At 30.6% G+C, this 9,115-nt stretch overlaps 1 pseudogene; it reads left to right on the top strand.

Annotated features, from left to right (window-relative positions):
- The first annotated feature begins 1,845 nt into the window (after positions 1 to 1,845).
- Positions 1,846 to 5,769, top strand: LOC149218967 (putative polyol transporter 4 pseudogene; annotated as a pseudogene).
- The last annotated feature ends 3,346 nt before the right edge of the window (positions 5,770 to 9,115 follow it).

Genomic DNA, 9,115 nt, shown 5'->3' with positions numbered 1-9,115 from the left:
CTACTAAGTGCTTGATATTGAGTTAGTGAATCACTAAAATAGTGGAATCTATCTACTAAGAACGTGTCCAATACATTGGTGTGAAACTATCCCTATGTAAGCATCCCCTCAGACTCTAGACCCAACTTGGGGGTGGTCAGCGACAAGAAATATTATAGAGTAGTTGGCCTATGGTTAGGTTGAGAGTTGAAGTCTCTTATTCAGTTGCCAGCCAAATTAAGTCACACATATAAGTATAATGATTCATGCATATTTGAATGATGGATGATGATTATGTTGGTTATGTTATTGGCTGATATTTGGTTCTATACAATTTGCACTACTAGATATTCATGGTTAACAAATTGTTTCATATATAGATATCTATTATGATATTGAACTACTTGAACTATATGACTACTACATTTCTCATGAAGTACATGATGCCTTATATATTTAGAAAGAGTTCATAAAGTCACTGTGGTATCCATGGATGAAAACTAACTTATATGTCTCTAGTTGTGTGGAATGTTTTGCATTGTTGAATCCATTGTCATACTTAAGATTAAGTAGTTATCTTATAAGTTTCCAATTATATTAAATGTTGGAATCAAGTAGTTCAATGCCATATTTATGATTGTATATTGCATGCTATGACTTTAATTTATATGATGTGTGTTAACTAAATATTTGGTTGGTGTTGAAGATTTCATAATATAGGAATGATGTGATAACTTTATCGATTTATGCACACTTGCATTCTTACTATGATTAATAACTGTAAACAACTTCAATATCCTGAGATTCATTTCTTTTTAAACCATGGTCGACAACCTTTTGAATGGTCACACAAACTTGTATGTGTCCTTGCCAATGAATGAAGGAATTCTTAGTTAACTAATTTGCATCAGACAACATAATTGAATGACTTGGCATATTTCACCTTTGACAACATTGAATTTGGGGAATACGGCCTTTGGAGTGATGTATTTCTCTATTCTAGAGATGATGTAGTTTAGATTTGCTCGTGTTCCTTTTTTTCAATCTAGTCAAGGTGTGGTGTCGCTGAAGGCCCATTTTCAAGCTCTAGACTTCACCTTGAGAAATTTTGGTGTTGGCAAATGCCCCCAATCTTAAGATATCTTTGAAAATCCTTAGATTTATCTTGAAGTTTTTGTTAAAATCGATACACGGTCTAGGATTGGCATGAAAGAGTTACTTTGTGTGTAAGATCTATACCACATCACTTATTCTATTATAGATCATATTTACTAATACCAATGTGAAAAAAATATATAATATTAATCTTTATTTTTTAATTAAAATAAATATTTATATTATATTAAAATTAAAAAAATAAAAATAAATAATTATAAAATAAATAAAAAATAATAATCACATTTCTAAATAAATTATCACTTCACCAAACATATTTATATAATTTAATTAGCTTTTTGTTTGTTTTTTTTTTTAAGTTTTAGAAGGGGAAATTTTTTATGATATTCGATGATTCACTTATTTTGAGTTTCGTTAGCACTTTGATTACAAATTTAAATTTAATAAAATTTATTTAATTAAAATGAAACTTGTAAATTGAATTATTAATTTAAAACTCAATCAATCACCTTTGTAAATAAACTATAATTTAATATTAAATGCATATCTTAAAGTTAAAGTAAAGAAAATAAATAAAGAGCTGAATAAAAATAAGAAAAATGCTGTATACCACTTGCCTTACTGAAGTGTAAATCAAAATGCATGATTCATTTAAGTGTATCAGATTATCTGCTTGGACTTGAGGTGGGCCACAAGAATTATATAAATCTAGGATCCACTATCCTCTAGAGAGCAAACACAGCAGCAACAATGGTGTCAACTGCTGGAGATCTGGATACCGTGGGTGGGGAAGGGCAAGAGGCCATGAGTATGGATAGTTCGAGGCCGACGAAGAAGATTTCCGGAAACATATTTGTGATTGTATGTGCAGTGATGGCCTCCACCAACTCAATTCTGCTCGGCTATGGTATGTTTAGAGAACTTGATTCCAATTCAAGACGTTGATCAGATCAGATCCTCTGCAAATTTTTTAGAAAAATAGAATAGAATTTTATTCACTCTGTATAGGAGAGGACTTTACTTTTCCATTTTAGATATTACATATCTATTATTCACCCATTACGGGGAGAGTATTAGATATTACATATCTATTATTCACCCCACTACGGGGAGAGTAGCACAAGATTCGAACCCAAGATCTCTGATTTGGTAAGACTTCATTCTATGGCCATCCCTAATTGAGCTACCCAGGCAAACCTAATTTTTTTGCATTATTATTTTTGCATACTAATGATACATTACTCTGTTTTTGTCGTATTTTTCCTATATAAACTTTTAATTTCCTACTATGTTGCATTACTTTTTTTGTTAACTTAACTCTTATAAGATTTAAACCTTAAATCTCATCATTTCCATAATATTTCATAATTTAAAAGTACCAATAACAATTTCTTTGCATTATTATTCTGGCATACTTACCCTATTTCGACACATTACTTCTGTTTTTATTGTATTTTTCCCATATAAACTCTCAATTCCTTGCTCTGTTGGTTCTATACATATACCTTCTTTATTTGTTCTATGATGTCAGTAACAATTTATTTGCATTATTATTCTTGCCGAGTACTTGGATGCTCACCTAACGATCCTATCCACAGCCTACTTCTACAGCTAGGGTTAGGGTACATGCAGGGGCTTCTGTTTTTGTTGTATTTTTCCCATGTAAACTCTCAATTTCCTATTATGTTTGTTCTATGCATATTCCTTATTTATTTGTTCCATGATACCGATATTAATTTCTTTGCATTATTATCCTTGCATACTAAAAATATTACAGCACATTACTTCGGTTTTTGTTGTACTTTTCCCATGTAAACTCTCAATTTCCTGCTATGTTTGTTCTATGCATATGTCGTCTTTATTTGTTCTAGGTATAATATATACTGTCAATACTCATTTCTTCAGCTTTCTTTTGTATATATTCTATGTATATATTCATTTCTACAGCCTTATTTGTTATCTAGTGTAAGTATATTATATAGTGTCAATACTCATTTCTACAGCCTTATTTGGTATTTAATGTATGTATATTGTCGAAATACATTTTCATAGTCAGTTTTGCAGTTTTGTCTTTTGTGTAATATTTAAGGTTTTTTTAATGTGGTTTATGGACCTAGGGATAGGTAGTGGGATAGTTAGTGTATGTATTTAAGTTTTTTTTAAATGTCGTTTATGGATTTAGGGATAGGTAGTGGGATATTTAATATTCTTATGTGTAATATTTAAGTTTTATCCCTAGTAGTTTTGTTTTTATGTGGTTTATAGTTTTGGAAATAAGAGACTGTTCGAGATAATTGAATATGTGATTTTTCTTTATAACAAAAGGTTTTTAATAACGAAGACTCTACCAATTAATCTAAAATGTTTTTTTGAATTAGAATAGCTAGTTAACATTTTCCTGAGTAAAGGTTAACATGAAACTCATCTCCCTATTTCCACAGTTTCTTGTATGATTAATTTGAATTTCTGAAATATAGTTACATTCTTGATATTGTCCTCCACAGATGTTGGAGTGACAAGTGGCGCCATTGTGTTCATTCAAAAGTATATGAACCTCAGCGATGTTCAGGAGGAGGTATTCGTAGGATGGCTGAACATAATTTCCCTGGTGGGGTCCGCCTTGGCGGGCAGAACTTCGGACGCAATAGGGCGAAGATGGACAATGGCTCTGGCATCCTTTATATTTCTTGTTGGGGCGCTCGTCATGGCCGTGGCTCCATCCTTTGCGTGGCTGATGGTGGGCAGATCTGTGGCGGGCATCGGAGTTGGGTACGCGCTCCTCATAGCTCCGGTCTACACGGCCGAAGTGGCCCCCGCTTCTTCACGGGGCGCGCTCACGTGCTTGCCCGAGATTTTCATCAATGTGGGAATCCTCATTGGTTACATTGCCAACAACGCTCTGGAAGGACTGCCCGAGCACTTGAACTGGAGAGTCATGCTCGGTGTGGGAGCCATTCCGCCGATTTTCCTGGGCCTTGCGGTGCTCAAGATGCCCGAGTCGCCACGTTGGCTGCTCATGAGACACCGCAACGATGAGGCCATGAAAGTGCTGCTCAGGACCTCGGTGGATCAAGCGGAGGCGTCTGAGAGGCTGGATCTGATTATACAAGGGATAGAATATGCTAAGCAGGATGTGGCCCACTCGGGAAACAAAGATGGAGGGGAAGTGGAGTGAGCTTTACAGTTATGGAAAATTTTTAATTGTCTTTAATATGCAAAATGTTAAATATTTGGAGATATTTTAGCGGTCTTTCTGAAAGATTTTGATAAAATCGTGCAAATTTTTTTTTGTTAAATATTTAGAATTATTTTTAGTCTTACTTTTTTTAGTAATATTTTGATAAAATTCTGTAAATTTTTTTATAAATTTATGTCAAATTTTAAAACTTTGGGGCTTTTTGATGATGCTGAATCTATTTTTACCAACAACAAATATGATTTAAACATTCTTACTCTCAATTTTTTTTGAAAATAATGTTAGATTCAAACCATTTTTAACCCTTAATTTTTTTATTTTTTTTTAAAGATTGGATTCAAGCCATTTTTGGTTGTCTGCAAGAAGACATAAAAATATTCACATTTATACAAAATTTTGCCTAGCTAAAATAATTTTATCCTCTCTATAAAATTTGGGGCAAATCATAAATAGAAATTAGTTAATATTTGTTTTTAAATCATAGGTAGTCCCTAAAATTTTAGTTGTTACATTCCCACTAAAGTGATCACACTCTAATTTAAGAGTGATCATAAATGTTTTTTTTTTTCAAAAAAATCATAGAAAATTAGTGATTTTGAAATATTAGCCCTCAAATTTCCTGTCAAAGACACACTAAACCAATCAACCAAATTTAAAGCCATTTTTTTTTTTTTCAAATTAATCTATTTTAAAATATTAACCCTTAAATTTTTACCTGTTACAGACCCTCTAAAGTAATCATGCGAATGTTGATTATCGCGATGGGACTTCAGTTTTTTCAGCAAGCTGGAGGCATCGACGCCACGGTTTATTACAGCCCGGTGACCTTACAAAATGCCGGAATCAACAGCCAAGCGGCGAAACTGGGTGTAACCATAGCAATAGGGTTTGTAAAACTTATATTTGTGGTGGTGGCAGTGTTTCTCATAGACAGAGCCGGGCGGAGGCCTTTGTTGCTCACAAGCGCAATTGGTTCCACTGTATCACTGCTAACTTTGGCCACAGCCCTGGCCATTGTCGGGAAATCATCAATTGTGGGAAGGGTGCGTGACGCGGCTACTTACGTGTCCATAACCGCAGCCTTGGTGAATGTGGCATTCTTCTCAGTTGGAATGGGGCCTATCAACTGGGTGGTGGGATCCGAGATTTTCCCTCTTAGACTCCGGGCCAAAGCGGCCAGCGTTGGGGTGGCGCTTAACAGAAGCACAAGTGGGGTGGTCTCCATGACATTTCTTAGCATTGCCAAAAAAATGACTGTGCCTGGAGCGTTCTACCTCTTCGCAGCTTTTTTGGGTCTCTGCTCCATCTTCATATACTTCTGTGTACCGGAAACCAAAGGCAAAACCTTGGAAGAGATTGTAGAATCTTTCCACGTGGAACCTTCATACAGAAGAGCAACAGCAGATCCCTCGCAACTTGAGCTTGGTGACACAAGGGCTAGTCTGGTGAAAGTAGTAACACCCGTATCAAGAACGTAAATGGTTTGTCAAATGTAGTTTAGGGATTGTGGTGATATTTTCTTTAGATGTTGCATAGACTTTTTTTTTATTTTGCAAAAACTATTCGGATTTTGAAGGCTGAACATATTTTGCAAAAACTATTCGGATTTTGAAGGCTGAACATATTCAGTAATCTTAAAAATCTCCAATGTAATCTGAATGTCCAAAAATGTGAATGAGATTTTTTATAGAGGAAAATGTACTTAAACTATTTTTTCTTTATGTTTAATTGGAAGTGGTTTATGTGTGGTTTTTTAAATTATTGTTTTTTTAGGTTTAATGGGAAGTTATTTATATGTGTGACATTTTAAAGTTTAATGTGGATTTCTCACAAAAAAAAAAAAAAAAATTGTGGTGAAATATTGATTTATGTTGTTTATATTGGTTTTTTTTACTGCATATATAAATTTAGCACCCTCAAAAGCCAAAGCACTTCCCGGATTCCAAACAAATTTTATTAGAAAAAATAAACTCAAAAACTTTTCAAAAAATTTCACTTATAAACAATACCAGTTAAATGTAAATGCTTATTGACCTTACTTTTTCTTAATTGTTTTGAATTTATTCAGATTCACCTTCAGAGTTCAGCTAGGCCTGAAAAAAAGAGAAATTAAGCATTCTGCATTTACAAATTTTCAATAAAAGCTAGTGTGTAAGGCAGAGAATCCTCTGGACGGTCAAAAGTGGCTTCAATCTGGGCAAAAAAATTCAAGAAATCTTGTAGTGACAGTGTTTGAATCATGTTTTTATGGTGGAAATAAATTCAACACTATCAAAAGGCACCCAAAATCTTAAAGTTTGACAGCTGTTATCTAGATTTAGGAAAATTCCTACCAGATTTTATCAAAATCTTGCTAGAATTTCCGTTATTCTAGGAGAAAAAACAATCTACTTAAACCATGCTAAAACTATAATTTTTTAACATAATTTGTTGAAAATTAAACCTCTTTAGTGTAAACCTCTTTTTTTTTTTCCTTGATTTCCGAAAATTCCCCACAATGGAGGGTTCAATCCAATATACTTCATCTAATTTGGGTTGAGATCACAGTCCCATGAACTAAATCCAAATGTATTACTTGCGGAGAAATTAAACTCTGTCAGCAAAAGCAAATCCATGAACAGATTTACAAAAATTAAAGACAACGAATGTTTTTTCTTTTAATTCTGGTGTAATTGTAAAATTTACAAATGTGTCATTATTATTTTATATAGATAGTGTTATATTGATATTAATTAAAGTTACAGTAAAATAATAAAATGATAAAACTATTCTAATTTAAAAAATTAATAATAAAATGATAAAACTATTCTAATTTAAAAAATTAATAATAAAATATAAGTAAATTTATATGTATATATATTAATCAATTTTATGTGTAGTCTTTTTAATGGATGTAATTTGATATGTATCTTAATTTTTATTTTTCTTTTAAATATGGTTTTTTTTTCATAACTGAAAATGTTGTTGAAGATTTGTATCTTTTCAAAGATTTATTTTACATTTTCAATATATGAATTCTTTTTTGAGTTTTTTGTTTTAAATATGTATTATGAGGTGTATTTAAAAACTAAGAAATTAAGAATATTAAAATATTGATAAATATTGATTATGAAAAAATACTTATCTTATGAAAATCTAATTATTAAAAAGAAAATAATGTAAAGTTAAATTCTTATTATTATTATTTTTCAACAATTACATCTCACTTGTTCTAAACATAGTTGTAATTTAAAGAAGAAAAAAAATTAAAAGTTCCATCATTAAGACAACATTAACCTGGATAATACTTATTTCATATCATTTAAGAATGCAAGTCAATTTGATCTCTCTGGCTACTCTATATATTTAATTTAGGATAATATAAAATTATTTTTTTTAAATGTTTATATATATATATATATATATATATATATATATATATATATATATATATATATCATTTATTTTTTATTTACTTTATAAATAAAATTTAATACAACATTATATTGTTACAATATTTTTTATAAAAATATTTTAGACTTTTGAATTTTAGATAAATTTCTTTATATTAAAAAAAATAAAAATATAAACATATATATAATATTAATAAAAATAATATCTTTCGCAATTATTGTTAAAACTATTTCAAATAAAATCATATAATTTAAATTACCACTTAATCAATATTCAAAGCTACACTATTATTATTAAAATTTAAACTTTTATGAAAAAAACATAATATTTTGATTTCACATAATATAAAACTTCTTGTTTATTTTTATTTGATAATACTTTTTAAAATATACAAGCTGTGCAGCTGAACATCGTATAATAATTATAATACAGAGCACCGAAATTATCAAAAAACGACTTACAGCTCTAACTGTGTTATTTTCCTGACCTTTGAACTTTTACTGGTAAACCTAGTCATATATACTCACACTCATAAATACTGTATAACTGAGTGAAATCTATGTCGTGCCTTGATCTCTTGACCCCTCGTGGCTACGTTCTCCCGTTTCCACTCACTTAGACCTGTTGCCCACCTTCTCTAGGTTCCTACCTACGTCTTCACCTTTCTTTCTTTTCATGAACCTTTTTTATCTTGCTCTTCTTTGGTTGCCATCTAATTGGTCTCTGCCATAGACAACATTACGAATTATCAATATATACAATGTTATAGTTCTATTAATGCAGGACACTGTGTATAATATATATTATAATGTCATGTACATAGTTTTATTAATATGAAAAAATATAGGTTGTTCGTTGGATTTAAGCAAGTACAAAATCTAATAATAATACATATTGTCTTATGCATTAATAAAAAGATAGCATTGTATATATTGATTGCCAATAATATATCTTAAATTTCTAGTATTACCAACTACAAGGACCATTAATTAGATAGCTCAAGAGCCTAGTAAGACCAGAACCTTGTGTAAGGTTTTTTTGGCTCTAGTGCATCTCAATTTATTTAAGATGAAACATAATATTAAAGAGGAAAAACAAAAAGTACAAGGAAATGTGGATGTTTAACCAATATGGAAGTGAGGAATATGAAATTATTGATGGAATACGTATATGATGGATATTTAATTAATATTATTAAAATAAATCATTTTCGAATTGTATTATAATTGAAAATATACAATAAAATGTTATTTTTAGATATAATTGTAATATTTATGTTATAATTATTTAAATATTTGTATAGTGATTTTTCATTGTTAAAAAACCACCCAAAAGTAAAATTCTAGAAATTGTTGATTGAATATGTATATGGTGGATATTTATTTAATATTATTAAAATAAATAATTTTCAAACATTTGATTGTATCATAA

The sequence above is a fragment of the Pinus tabuliformis genome, chromosome Q (assembly GCF_031772625.1).
Source record: "Pinus tabuliformis cultivar Carrire ecotype Pingquan chromosome Q, CPIR1, whole genome shotgun sequence".
NCBI classification, from domain to species: Eukaryota; Viridiplantae; Streptophyta; class Pinopsida; order Pinales; family Pinaceae; genus Pinus; species Pinus tabuliformis.
The sequence above is the reverse complement of the archived record's forward strand: the minus strand, read 5'-3'. Positions and strand labels throughout refer to the sequence as shown.